This window comes from Prionailurus bengalensis, chromosome C2 (assembly GCF_016509475.1).
Source record: "Prionailurus bengalensis isolate Pbe53 chromosome C2, Fcat_Pben_1.1_paternal_pri, whole genome shotgun sequence".
Lineage (NCBI taxonomy): Eukaryota > Metazoa > Chordata > Mammalia > Carnivora > Felidae > Prionailurus > Prionailurus bengalensis.
In genome coordinates, this window is record NC_057350.1 from 119,847,456 (window position 1) to 119,862,958 (window position 15,503).

Below are 15,503 nucleotides of genomic sequence, written 5' to 3' on the forward strand. Positions count from 1 at the left end.
TGGGTAAGGAGTCCACTTCAATGTAGGCACAGCTCTAAGCATGGTCTTTCCCCTTTACTTGAACTCAGAATTAAGACTTTTGATTCTTGTTTTATATTCCATTCCCAGAAGTAGTTTTCACTTGAGCAGTTATGTGCAAGTAGTCTTATGCTTTCTAGCAGTAGTCTACGATTAGGGTCTAGCTTCTCCAGGACAGATGGATTTAAATATGTATTAAACTAAGAGGCATTCTGTCAAATGAGTTTAAATGCATTTCATTTTCAGACAACCTATATGACATGATATTTTTTTCTTAAAAACAAAGCCAAGATAAATCAAAGTCAAGATAAATGAAGAGCTCAAGATGACATCAGTCCCGTTTGTCCAAGTCTTGGTGTTGTGTGGATGGGCAGAAGTCAGTTATGACAGATAATAGGTGATACATCCAATCTAATAGCCAAATTCATTAACATTTTTTTCCATTTCTAAACCATCCTTAAAGACAATCATAGATGGGGTCACACCATCCTCATGATAGTCCAGCGGAACAGCCACACTATCTGGACTAAGGTTTTCATAGAGAATGGTAGTTTTGGAAATGAACAAGGATGTGCTTGATTTGTTCTGCAGCCTGCATAAAAGGTTTTACTTTTTCTCATCTGTTGTTCAAGTTCTTTCCCTTTGGTTTATTTCATGTTATCTTTGATGTACTTCTTGTAGGCTTCTTTTGTGAATGTAGTTTCCCGCAAGTGATGGTTCATGACAATATCAACACCAGCAATGACTGCTCTCAGTGCCTTCACCTCCAGGGTCTTCAATGGAGGCATTTCCACCAACAAGTGAGTCATCAATGTTACCCTCTGTCCTATTGACCATCTTCCTCTCCATCTCCAGGCACAGCCTTTCCATGATCTCCAGGATCTTGTAGATGTCAGAGACTATCTCATCACAGCTGATGAGGTCCTGGTAGATGATCATGACTATGGCTGGAGAGAGACTGCAGTGGCACTAGCTTGGCAGGAGCTGGGAGCTCTGAGTGAGAGTGGCACAGCCCCATAGGTGGGGGTTGGACCGGGGAGAGAAAGCAATGCACCTCAACTTTTCAATGCTATGTCTATAAATCAATTAATAAATAACTTACTAAAAAGGTCAGGTGTAGAAGAGCTTTATTAAAATATATCTGTCAATGAGACGCCTGGGTGGCTCAGTCAGTTGGGTGTCTGACTTCGGCTCAGGTCATGATCTCACAGTTTGTGAGTTTGGGCCTCGCGTCAGGCTCTGTGCTGACAGCTCGGAGCCTGGAGCCTACTTTGGATTCTGTGTTTCCCTCTCTCTCTGACTCTCCCCGGTTCACACTCTGTCTCTCTCTCTCAAAAATAAATAAACATTAAAAAAATTTAATAAAAATGTCTGTCAAGATGAGGTGTTAATTCTTTTAAATGACAGCCATAACAGCAAAAAAAAAAAAAAATATATATATATATATATATATATATATATATATATATATATATCTTGATTGTAAGAACACAATACACATACAATATATTTTAGATTGGTATTCTTTAAAATATTATTTGAACTCTTTTAACATAAATAGAACTTATCACTAGATGTAGAAATTGTTTTTTTTTTTAAGTTTAGTTATTTATTTTGAAAGAGAGAGAGAGTGCAGGCAGGGGAAGGGCAGAGAGAGGGGTAGAGACAGAGAATCCCAAGCAAGCTCCCCACTGTCAGCACACAACCCAATGCAGGGATGGAACCCAAAGACCGTGAGACCATGTCCTGGCCAAAATCAAGAGTTGGAGTTTAACCAACTGAGCCACTCAGGTTCCCCATAAATTAGATGTATCATTATCACACACATTGACTTGCTTTTGAATATAAGAAAAGCAAGTAGGAGGAGAACAGGGATGTCAGATGTCCTCTGGAGCCACCATTCATGGAATGCTTGCATTTAAAGCTCAAAATCTGGTAACTCCCAGACACTTCACATCTTAACTTTCCACAGGCCAGATTGGTTGATGATACTACAAGTTCAAAGGGAAGAAAAGGCATCATATGCAAAGACCATTGCTAAAATACATGATTACCTGATATCCACACAGTATAGCGAGAAGAGAAAGGGCTTTAGGATACAATATCCTAACTTGAAACTTAGATTAGGTACTTAGGAGCTATGTCACCTTAAGCACATACTTACACTTGCTGAGCTTCAGTTTCCTCATCTTGTATATCAGACAAATAATATTTACCTTAGAAAGTGATTAAATATAGAGATTATTTGCTAAAAGTTTCTGGCTTACTAGGTAACCAAAACATAATAGTTATTGTCCAAGCATGTGCTGATTATGCATAGTAGTTGACGGCTGCTGGATAGTCTCAACTTCCTTAATGGTACCAATACACAGCAAATTGAAATAAGCCCCATGTGAATTCCTAGAATTTTAAAATTCTTCACCTTTATTTACTACCTCTAGAATACCTCTGACTGATTCCATAAGATCAGTACCAGGTTAACCATCATCAAACATGGCAATCCTCTCTTTGCTGCTTCCAGAATCTGATTTCTCACCTTAGTCTTGAAGGGCACCTCAGATAGCAGGAGGAATAGCCACTCATCTTGAAACTCCCTAATGAGTACTCTTGGCATGATCAAATCGAGTACTCATTATACTCCAGTTGTTGACACAAAGGACTTGCAGGAGTGGAATGAAAGAGTAAAATAGTGAACTAGTTTATAGAAAATAGAGAACAACACTCTACTGTACCAACCCTCCCTTACCAAACAAACAAACAAACAAACAAAACATCCTGGAACCCAAGACACCATACACTTTAAAAGTCCAACAGTGCTCGCTTAAGATGAACAAGGATAGGAAATGATTTTCTTGAAACCTGGCTTACCCACTGCTACTTCAGTTTCAGGGGAGAAATCAATAGATTGCGTCTGGAGCCAGCATTGCTTAAATAAACAGAATGTGCATAGCAGCGGTTCATCCTGTTATCAAGGCTCTATTTGTACAATGGACCTCACTTAAGGTCACTGCCACCAGTGGCTATCAATGCACATGATTCCACTTCCTTGTGATTCCTACATACATCAGCATGCCTAATTGCTTCATCCGTGCCATGTCAATTTCCTATCAACAGGGGCATTTGTGTTGTTACTGTCGATCCAACTGTTTCATGAAGTCAAGTATGGAACTCTGGAATACCAGAAGAAATAAGTAGTATCTTTCACTCTGAAGAGTGTGCTTTACAGACCAATTTTTCAGCTTTGGCATGAGCCTCATTTCCCTTTTTCCCAAGCAAAGAAAATCAGAACAGTCTTTAAGAATTCTCTCCATACTCTCTTTGATGTAGAAACAGTCCAGCTGCACTTTATCCCCTCTTCCTTTTATCTCCTGGGAAAAGGAGAAGCTGGATGGCTTAACCAAGTCCTAGCCTATATCCCAGAGGGGGAAAAAAAAAAACAAAACCTAATATGTCCTAAAGGATGGAATGAGTGGTAGGGAAATCTCTCCCTGAATGCTGATGATGCAGGCTTCCATCTGGTCCTTCTAAGCATCATACCTGATGTATTTATTTTAAAGAAATTATAATAGCCCAACATTGGTTTTTAGATTCACCAGAAGTGACATATCTTCTTTACTGTGAATTTTTTAATGCCGGAAGAAATACAACGAGATCTGTCATCTAGAGGTCACTGCTTTCTTCACACAGATCATTACTACTTATGATGAGATAGTAGCTGGGTGCTTGTGCCAGACTCCTACAGGAAAAGCCGTTGAAGGAGTAAAACCGTTGCTTTATATGCTCGCAGACCAACAGGTAATGACATTCGGTGAGAATATATGAGTATTGGGCCAGTAGCACTGGTGATAGTAAGCATGAGCAATAGTAAAAAGCAATTGTGTTCATCATCGTTTGAGCGCAGCACTCATCTTTTCAATGATACTTTATGGATATCATTTCATTTCACTATTTTTAATTTGCTTTATCTAAAAGAGAAAGGCATGTGCTGGATCATAAAATCTAGTCAGTTCTGAAGGATAGAACATGAAAATAAAAGTCTACTGTCTTCCACCCAGAGACACTATGAAATAGTCTGGTTTTAGGACCTCAGATAATTATCGTAAGAAGTACAAACGTTACATGCATATACCTGTTTGGTAATTTGTCAATATTAAACATGATCTATATCCTTCCATAGAAGTCGACACTTATCATAGTTCCATACTATAATTCTAAATCTTTGCTAACAATATAATTACTTATTTTATTTCTTATTCTGTTATAACCCTTATATTTGTATACCACATCCTTAAATTTCTGTTTCTTTACTCAAATATTTTTAAAGAGTATGTTCACTTCCAAAAGAAGGGAAAGAAAGGAGCACTTGGGTGGCTCATCTCTTGGGCATCTGACTTCGGCTCAGGTCATGTTCTCACAGTTCATGAGTTCAAGCCCCACATCAGGCTCTGTGCTGACAGCTCAGAGCCTGGATCCTGCCTCAGATTCTGTGTCTCCTTCTCTCTCTCTGCCCTTCCCCTATTCATTCTCTCTCTCTCTCTCTCTCTCTCTCTCTCTCTCTCAAAAATAAACATTAAAAAATTAAAAAAAATAAATAAAAGAAGGAAAAGGGAGGGAGGAAGTATATTGGATTTATTTATTTTACATATTCTTTATTAATACTTGCTTGCTTATTTTCTTGTATACTCTCTTTTTTTTAATTTTTTTAAAATTTTTTTTAACGTTTATTTATTTTTGAGACAGAGAGAGACAGAGCATGAACGGGGGAGGGTCAGAGAGAGGGAGACACAGAATCGGAAACAGGCTCCAGGCTCTGAGCCATCAGCCCAGAGCCCGACGCAGGGCTCGAACTCACAGACCGAGAGATCATGACCTGAGCTGAAGTCGGATGCTTAACCGACTGAGCCACCCAGGCGCCCCTCTTGTATACTCTCTTAATAGTGATCTTCACTTTATGCCTAGGCCCTCTGGCAACTTAATCATGTATTTGTTATGAAGAACACATTTTGCAAAGGTATTTTTCTGAAAGCCCCAAGAATTTCTATTTTAATTTATACCAATTGTTTTTCACCTTAGAATTGTCCTTACTTTTGCTCTCTTACGTTAGGCCTTTTCTCAGATGCCTTGGACTGCTTACGACAGCTATAATACCTCCTAATAAATATAGTAAGAAAGACCTGTGATTGGCACAATATCTGAGCTCTTTCATATCCAAATTAAGTCTGTTATAATCTCACACTTGATTGATCATTTGGTTGATATTCTGATTTCTGTGTCCAATTTGTCCATTTGTCCATTTGAGTCCATGTTTGTGTTGTTTTTCTCCTCTCTGGTTGATCTTGGTCGTCCATTCATGTTTATCAATGCAGAATTCTGTTACTTAATATTCTCTCTAGCATTGTATTTTATATCTATTCGTATTTTTTAATATATCCTCCACTTTGGAATCTTAGCACCTCTTAAATCACTTTTTTCTTATCAATATATGTATTTATGACATGCTCTTTGTTATTATGAGATTTTGTAGAAACATCCATATTACTTTTATAAATGATTAGACTGCGTCTTCCTTTCCATTTCTACTGACTCTACACCCTGTTATCAATGTTCATCACTTCCCACAGTGATTTCAAAATCACCTTGTACTGGTCTTTTTGCCACCAGTCAGCATCCATTTATTTCACACTAAAAAATAGTTAGCCATTTTAGAATGGCTACCACATTCATTTCCATAGTGAAATAAAGGGAGGAGATGAGAAATGCCATTTACTTTTCCCACATTAACTTAAATACCTTTGAAATCTCTTGAACTGCATTAGTAAACACAGATCGCTAAGGAATATGGACCCAAGAAGAGCATATCATTGTTTAAAGCTATTTCCTTCAGACACAGTTTCCAGTGGGAAAGATTGACTTTAAAAATGAAAACCAGTATATTGGGAAAGGTGCATTATAGCTGCCCAGCTAACCAATTGTTTTCCATTAGAAAGAAGTAGAAAGGAACTAGATGCTCAAGTAACTGCTTAAATGGATTTGGTTCCTGGTAGCCTCAGGAGGTGTTATAATTACCCTGTTAGGGGTGTTCCATTGGACGACTACAGAATTTTATTCAGGTCTATTTCCAAAGTAATTTTTGGATTTAAAAGTGGAATAACTCAATAAGAGTTGTTCTCACTGGGAGTCATTCCAGTTCCCCCTAAGCTTCCATATAAAGACAGGATTTGAGAAACAATGAATAAGATAATCCTTTTAAATCTTCCTCTTGATTGGAAGCGATTCAATTTATTCCAAAGGCAGAATACTATGAACGAAATTCTAAATTAAATTGACTTAATATGTGTTGCTCCTGGGATCTCTAGAAATTTGGGGATATTACATTTCGACATCTAGGGGAATGCATACCTGTTTTAATCTCTCTAACATCTTTTACTTTCTTCTGACAAGGACACCTCATTTTGTTTGGGGAACTTCTTCCCCCCCCCCCTTCCCCCAGCAGAGTGGAGGGCTCCAGCCCCAGAGCCTCCAGACCCCTGCTCAAAGGATGGGTAGGTATTTGAATCTGGGCGATCATCGTATGCTTCCACTTTGGGTCAATGCTACCTTGTGATCAGAATCTTTCCCTAGGATTTTTTCCGTGTCCCCTTTGGTTAGAGATCCACACGTATGTGGAACCAACGCAAAGCACACGGGTGTGCGAAACTGGAAAGAGTACTGAAGGAAGGTGAGTTTAACTGAGGCTGTGCTGGCGGTAAGCAGCCTCCAGCCTTCTCCAGCTACAGCTCCTGGAGTCTCTGCTTCTCCTGGCTCATTCCGGAACTTTCATTGCATGAATTATCAGTTGCTCACCACTAAGTCTTATATTTCCTAAAACTGGAAATACATTTTTTAAATTAAAAAAAATTTAAAGAAATTTTTTAAATAAAAACTTGTAACATAGGAATCACGCTGTTAAAATGTATCCTATGTCAAAAGGCAGCTCTATCGAGAAGAAAGTGTATGGGTTTAGAATATCCCTGCACACTGATTAGAATGCAGACTATCTCTGTGGCACCTTAGCAAGGTACTTTGCTCCTATTTAATTGCTAAAAATAACACATTAATGCTTATTTTAAAGAACAGTGCATCTCAAAGTACTTACCACTGAAGGATCTCGGAAACAACACCAAATAGTATCTATCTTCCGAGCATCATGGAGCAAATAACAAAAGCACAATATAAAGATGGTTACAGTTAAGGAGTTAGGGAAGTAAATGTTTTCAGTAAAACCAAAGTGCTGTGAGACAATAAGCGAGGCACATGACTTAAACCTGGAGCTACGGAAATAGGATTTCAAGTCCATAGGTTAAGGAGTTTATCAGATAACAAATAGCATTACAGGCACACACTGACATGAAAAGCATTAGAACACGGGGCACACACACGCACACACACATATACAAGACACTCCTACACTCTGGGCATGAAAGAATGACTAGAAACCATGGGAAGAAAGGGGAAAATGCACAAGTCATCAGCAATGAGGTATCTGTGTGCTATCATTTACCTATTTGCCACTCTTGGGGTAGATTTTTAGCCTTCAACTAGGATATGTAAATCTCAGTCCACAAAACTAGTGCCCCGCCAAAAAAAAAAAAAAAACACCCAAAAAACAAACAAAATCCAAACCCAAACCTCTGCATTCTTTAAATGAACTTAATTTTCTCTCAGAATTCTCATTTTGCTTGGCAGTGGGAAATGAAATCTAATTCTTAAGACCCAATCTTTGCTCAATGCCTAGTGTTGTCATCAATCTGGGATAAACTCCGATGCCTCTCTGTAGGGTTTCTTCAGGCCCACCTGGTTCTGTCTCTTTTCACTGCCTCTTCTGTACTATGATGGCAAAATGCTCATCTTTGGGGAATCACAGCCCTGAGGTCCTACCATGTCCTCACAGCAATACCCATAAGCCTTCTTGCCATGGAAGGCCTAGAATCTCAACTCTTCTTAGATTCTGAGAATCTCTTTTGTATTCAAGGAAAGCCTTTTAACTATTTTAAGCAAGGGATCTTAGCCTTAGACTGAAGGCTACATTTGCAGAGAAGTGAGTTTAGATCAAAGGAATAGCCTCTGTCTGCAGTCGGTTTCATGATTCTCAGAGGGTCTGGGAAAAGTAACTATTATAATACATTCCCAGCATGAAACAATTATTTTAATAAATATTTACTGAGAACCTAATATGTCCCAGACATTAACCTACATGCTTAGATTCTAACAGTAAAGACGGATGATAAAATCATACATTCAAAAAATGATAGAGTGTGCAAGAAGGCTGTAAGTGCTGTGCTGAAAATTTCAACTTTAAACAGAGTGCACATGATGGGCAAGAATGGCTGAGACTTAAAGGAGGCAAGGCAGTTAGCTATGAGGTTGTCTGAGAAAAGTGTGTTGTAAAAAAAAAAGGGGGCGGGGGTTCTAAGTTGGGAAGATCAGCAGTGTGTTTGAGGAACAGCAAGAAACAGTGGCTGAGGCTGAATAAGTTGGAGGCAGAGAAAGGAGGAGATGAAGGCAGAGAGGTACCAAGGGCCAGTTCACAAACTACCTCTCAGGTCATTATTAAAGGGCACTGTTGTTAAGAACTAGTCCTCAGTGGAATAGGAGCCATTGAAGAGTGTGGAGTATGTCTTAAATCTTTGAAAAACGCATAGTTGACAGAGTGCCCTCCCAAGTTATTGATACGTGTCGTTCCCTATTTCAAAAAGGAAGAAGAAAGCAACCGAGAAAAGTATTTTTAAAGTTAACATAACAAAAGTCCAATAAACCCCAAGGAGTATATCACACCAAGTCCCTGTTTTCTAGACATAGAAAGTGAAATCATTTAACAGCACTTCTGAGTAACTTGAGAGAGGAAGCCACATGTTGTCCCCAGATGAGATTTTCAAGGGACCCACTGCAGGCTGAGCTCCTCTGCCAAAGAGTAACAGACAGAGTCCTTAAATTCCAGGTGGAGTTTATCTTAAACACTTGGAATCAGCTGGCAAATACAGGTGACCCAGGGAATACACCTGCTACTCTGATGGCTAAGAGTGATTACTATGAGACCTCACTAAATGCAATATATTTAAGAATGCTGTGTACAATATTATAAAAAATCACACAGTAGGATGTCATCCTCAAAGGGTCAAGAGTATGTTAAATATTTATAGAAGTAAGAATTGGATAACAATCTGGATATTGTGCTCAGCATATTGTGCTCAGCTCATCCTAATTTCCAGATATGGAAAATGAGAGATAACGGCTGTTCAAAACAAGCTTTAGGATTAGTGGTTGACACGGCTGATACCTACTGCTTTGAGTTGTATCTGCATTTATGTGAAACTCATAGGGAGCATTATTAGCTGACGTTGAAGTACTTTCATGTAATTTTTACTTCTGCAATTTCTAAAGAAGCTGAGTTATACCTTTGTTGTTGCTACTGTTATTTCACTCCTAAAACTAAAAAGTTGAGAATTTCTGTGTCATTTTGTCTAGCATTTATTTAGCATTTTTTCAAATACGGTTATTTAACAGTTTTTAAATGATCTTATCTCCAACTAAATTATAAAGAGCTCAGAATGAAGGTTCCAGTGATTGTTTACATCACCTAGAGACATTTAACAAAGCCTAAGACAAAGATGCTGAGGAAATGTGTAATTTTTAATATCCACACTTGGATTTGGAAATGTGTGAAATGTTGTTTTCCCTAGTACACTGTCACTTACTGGGGACAGTGTCAATTTGAAAAATCCATTATGTATATTGGCAGTCCTCTCCCACCATGAATTGTTCATGCCAGAAAAGGAGGTAAGATCATCTTACAGAGGGTAAAATCACAACAGAAAAAGTTAGGAACAACAAAGAAGATCTATTTTTCTTTATTTTGTTTTATTTTGAAAGAGCGCACAGGTGGAGGAGGGGTAGAGAGAGGAAGAGAGAGAATCCCAAGCAGGCTCTACACTGAACATGCAGTATGACACGAGGCTCCATCTGACGACCACAAGATGATGACCTGAGCTGATACCAAGAGTCTGACGCTTAAGCAACTGAGATACCCAGGCACCCCTACTGTTCCTTAAAAAAATGGTGTAGAAAAGTGTCAAAAAAGCCATTCAGACAGAAAGATAAAAGTACGTCAAAGTACAGCTGCTAGCACCAAAAATAAAGAAAAGAGCACAAGCCAATCTTCTTTTGTTGATAGACAGAAATTGTTCATTGTCACCGTTCCGTGGCAAAATTGACATGAATGGTTTCTGGAATCATGACACTTCAAGGAATGCATCTTTTACTGTGCAACCCAGGGGAGGTAAAAAATAAGTTCTATCTTGGATTTAAAAACACAATTTCTCTACTCTGTGTTTTTTGAAGATTTCTAACCCAAGGATGACAAACATGTAACGATTCTCCTTTAAATATGTATGTGAGCTGGCATCTCATCCAAATCTTTCTGGTCCTCTGTCTACTTTCCCTTTCATTGTATTTTCTTGACTTCTACAGAAAGTTATGCAAGTCATGACGGCAGCCACCATAGCGGATAGAGTTTGCAAAGAACCCTGGTGGCCCAGGTCACAGAGCAAAAGTGAAAAGGGATGATGTGACGAGCTAGGTCCATTACAGTTTAGGAGGAAGAAAGTTACCAGAAGAGCCCGAGCTCTTGAAACATGTAGTTATTTGAGTCTTTCCACAGAAGTAGTAGACACCGCGTGAGTGAGCCTTCAGACAATTTCAACCCCACCATCCGAGCCATCCACGCACACACTGAGCGAAGCACAGACAATCTTATCCTCATCAAGTCCTACACAGAGTACAAATTCATGAGGAAAATAAACGTTGTTAAACCATTAAGTTTGGGGATGGTTTTTATGCAACATTAGGTAGCTGAAACACAGGGCAACAGTGATATTTGGACTTTGCTTCAGAAACAGTGAAGCACAAAAGACATTTGAAAACATCTTTAAGGTGTTTCAAGATAAAACCGGCAACCCAGAATTACACATCCAGGCAATTCAGCCCTCAAGAATATGATAAAGACACATTTAAGTAAAATAAAACCAATAGAACTTGTTCCCAGTAGAGCTGTACTATTAGAAATACTAAATGTAGTTCTTCAGACTGCAAGAGAAACTCAGATCTCTAGCAAAAAATAAAAAGCATCAGAAATTTAGATACATTTGACTGTATAAAACAAAACATACAGTATTGTTCTTGTGGATATAATGCCTTGGGTAACTATACCATAAAGGACGATGGGGGTGGGGTAAATGGACTAGAGAGTTGCAAGATTTGCTACATTATACATGAGACGTTACAATATTGCCTCTAAATAGACGGAAAATTGGAGGATTCATATGATCCCTGAAGCAACCAATAAAAGTCATGTTTAAGAATCCAATAGATAAAATCAAATTAAAAAAATATACAAAACTAAGTGAGAAAACAGTGCAGAGAAACAAAAATCAGAAGTGACAAGCCAAGTAAAAATGATATATAAGAAAATATTAAACCAAAACATAAACACATCAGCAATTATATTAAGTGTGACTTACTTACCGATCTAATTAAAAGCAAAGGCAACTAGAATGGATAAGTTAAAAGGACTTAATTCTGTGTTTGTTAACATTTAAGCATAAAATCCCAGGTAAACCAAGTATGTGTATACACACCCACACACCCACACACCCACACACAGTCGACTCTTGAACAATGTGGAGTTAGGGGCACTGACCCCACCATGCAATCGAAAATCCACATATAACTTTTGCCTCCTCCAAAATTTAGCTACTAATAGCCTACTATTGACTGGACACCATACTGATAACATAAACAGTCAACCAACACACATTTGTATGTCGTATGTATTATGTATTGTGTTCTTACAATAATGTAAGCTAGACAGAATGAAATGTTATTCAGAAAATCATGAGGAAGAAAAAATACATTTACAGTACTGTACTGTATCTCTTGAAAAAGAGATCCACATATAAGTGGACCCGTGCAGTTCAAACTGATGCTGTTATATACATACATACAGAAAGAAAGAGAGATATGCAATCAATCCTCATAAGTCACTGCTTCTCGCCTTCTCACCAAATGTATTTGTAACTGTCAAATCATTACTTGCAGTGCTTTCATGATCATCCCTAGACATGCATAGAACTGTGACAAATTTGAGTCACCCTATGCTCCTGCTCCCTATAGAGGTAAAAGCAAAGTGACTCTCTGCCGTCTTTATTTCAGCTCTCATACTGTTAGACTAAAGAAAATACAGCATATTTAAAGCAGCATTTGGGAGACAAAATTATGTTTAAATGATTTTAGAACAAAAGAAATTTCTAAAAGAAGCTTAAAGTATTATTTTAGGATGCTTGATAAGAAAAGTCCAGTAAACTTGAAAAAAGCAGAAAATAAGATATGTTAAGATTATACCAAGAAGGAATGAGAGAAAAAATATATTAATAAATCTGAAAGCTGATTCTTGAAGAGATTAATAGAATCGATGTACCCCTGGTTAAAGTGATTAACTCGAGGAAGAGTGACAGAAAGAAAGAGAGAGAAATAGAAGATTAATAACCAAGCCAAGAATGAGAGGTTGTCACTACAGATCCTTCAGATAGTAAGTGAATAACAATAACTATCATAAATAGCACATTTGATATCTGAAATAAAAGGAGAAAGGGTGAACCCAAATGACTTCCAACAAAACAAAATGTGATATACATAGTCCGTGGAATAGCACTCAGAAATAAAAGCAATGGGGGTGCCTGGGCGGCTCAGTCGGTTGAGTGTCCGACTTTGCCTCAGGTCATGATCTCGCGGATTGTGAGTTTGAGCCCCACATCAGGCTCTGTGCCGACAGCTCAGAGCCTGGAGCCTGTGTCAGATTCTGTGTCTCCCTCTCTCTCTGCCCCTCCCCTGCTCATGCTCTGTCTCTCTCTCTGTCTCTCAAAAATAAATAAATGTTAAAATCAAAAAAAAGAAATAAAAGCAATGGGTCACAGAGAGATGCATGAATATGAATATATCTCAAAATCATTATTCTTAGCAGAAAAGAATACATACTGTATGAATTCATAAATGAACACTTATAATTCTTCAAGAGATAAAATGTAATCTATAGTGACAAAGTGCAGAGTAGTCTTTGCCTAGAGCTTAGGACAGGAGGACAGATGAATTGTAAGAATCACAAGAAAAATTTGCGGGGGGATTGTAGAAATATTCTATACCTGGATTGTGGTGTTGGTTTCACAAATGCATACTTCTTTGTAAATGGCACAGTTTGTTATTTGTAAACTATAAAAATAGAGTTGATCTAAAATTTTGTGTATAGTATCATACAATGGAGTATTATTCAGTCTTAAAAATAAAAGAAATTCGGGGGCAACTGGTGGTTTTGTCGACTGAACATCTGACTTTGGCCCAGGTCATGATCTCATGGTTGGTGAGTTCAACTCTCACGTTGGGCTCTCTTACCGCTGGCACAGAGCCCACTTTGGATCCTGTGCCCCTGTCTCTCTCTCTGCCCCTCCCCGCTCACTCTCTCTGTCTTCAAAATAAATAAAGTGTTTTAAAAAAAGAAAAGAAATTCTAACATATGTTACAACATGAATGAACTTGGAGAACATTAGAGTGAAATAAGCCAATCACAAAAAGACCAACACCATATGATTCTACTTATGTAAAGCACTTAGTGGAGCCAAACTCATAAAGACAGAAAGTAGAAGGGTGTTTGCCAGGAGCAGGGCACATAAAGGAATGAAGAATTGTTGTTTGCCAGGGGCATAAAGGGATGGAGAATTATTCTTTAATAGGTAAAGAGTTTCAATTTTACAAGATGAAAAGGGTTATGGAGACAAGCAGTGGTGATAGCTGCCCAACTATATTAATGTACTTACTGCCACAGAACTGTATATCAAAAATGGTTAAGATGGTAAAGTTTACATTATATTTATTAGACCACAAAAGAATTGAAAAAAAAAATCACGTACAGCAACGAGCACAAACAATAAACTATCACAACTGAATACTCATCATAATATTGTGTGTTACTGAATTTGGGGGTACATTTCAGATGAGGGAATTCCCACTCTGTGCATCAATGGGACATGAATCCTCTGCTTAGAATTTTACACTTCTGATGACTAACTACATAATTTATCAGTTCCAGACATCATCTCAAGCCCTGTTTCTTATTCACTACCTACATACTTCCTTCTCCTGGTAGGCTCCCTGAACACATTTTGGCCCTGCACATTTTCACTCATAATACTTACTTTGTCACAATATCCAGTGAGTTGTAGTACATGAAAATATTAGTTCTGGAAGCCATGCCTACATGCAATGACTTGCAATGACTTAACTATACAGGCAAATGATTACGAGTCATATCGTAATCATTGAGTAAGTATATCCTACTCAACCCAACTCAAATATCCTCAGCTTACCTCTGACCTTATCAGAATGACCTTTTGACACCAACATGCAGGAGGGAGGTAAAATAGAGGGATGTCATAGAGGGGAGGAAAAGCAATCTCAGGCAATTATTATTAAATATCCTAAATTTGCAATTATTATTTTTTGTACCGTTTTATGGCTATATTAACTTACTGCTACCTCCCCTCAAAATTCCTCAGAATGGGACTCTACATGTGATGAAGCTGCTTCATTAATTACCCCCCACCCCCAAATCCACTTCTTATTTTATAGAACTGAACAACTACTTGCATGCACCATAAGGACACGGAAGTAAAAATCCCTGGAATTTCAGGGAATTACATGGATATAGACAATGAGAATACTCACAGTATCTATAAAAGACTACACACTAGAGTCCCTCCCCCCAATTTATAAGTACCACATAGAACACTGAGATCTGTGTGTGACTCCGTCTAGTGAAAATAATGAAGTCCCAATAATTGTAATATTTGACTTGTCCGCTAACCAGGAAAGTTGGGAATTAGATTTAAGCTGACAAAATATTTCCATTCCAGACCCACATTTGTAGCTGTAAATTGATACCCACAAAATAAGAAATGAAATGAGCATATTCCTTATCCCTGTGTTAATCAATACTGGAAATCCTCTCCCTTCTATTAAACAATCCTGACAGTAAGTGAAAAAAACCTAGCTGTTTGCTCCAAGAAATACCTTCTCTTGGAAGATGAGACCGTGAGCCAACTAAAACAGCTTACTTATCAAAACTTACTAAGAAATCATTTTAAGACCCTTTTACTGTGCCCTCCAATCCAAAGTTAGTATATCCCAACTTCTGTCCATCTAAACTAGTCTCCTACTTGTAAGACATGACTAAGAACCATCCAGTCTGGACTCTGAAATACTACAATAACCTCTCCTGACACATGATGAAAGTTCCAATGAAGTGCTGTTTTCCCTTCCTGAAATAAACCCAATACACTTGGCTTTATTTGATCAACATTTTTTTTTTCTGGTGAACTGTAGGGGTTCATAGCTGATATAGA

General features: G+C 38.1%; 1 pseudogene; it reads right to left on the minus strand.

Moving 5' to 3' along the window:
- Window positions 1-414: 414 nt before the first annotated feature.
- On the minus strand, window positions 415-971 carry LOC122492405 (annotated as a pseudogene).
- Between the last annotated feature and the right edge of the window lie 14,532 nt (window positions 972-15,503).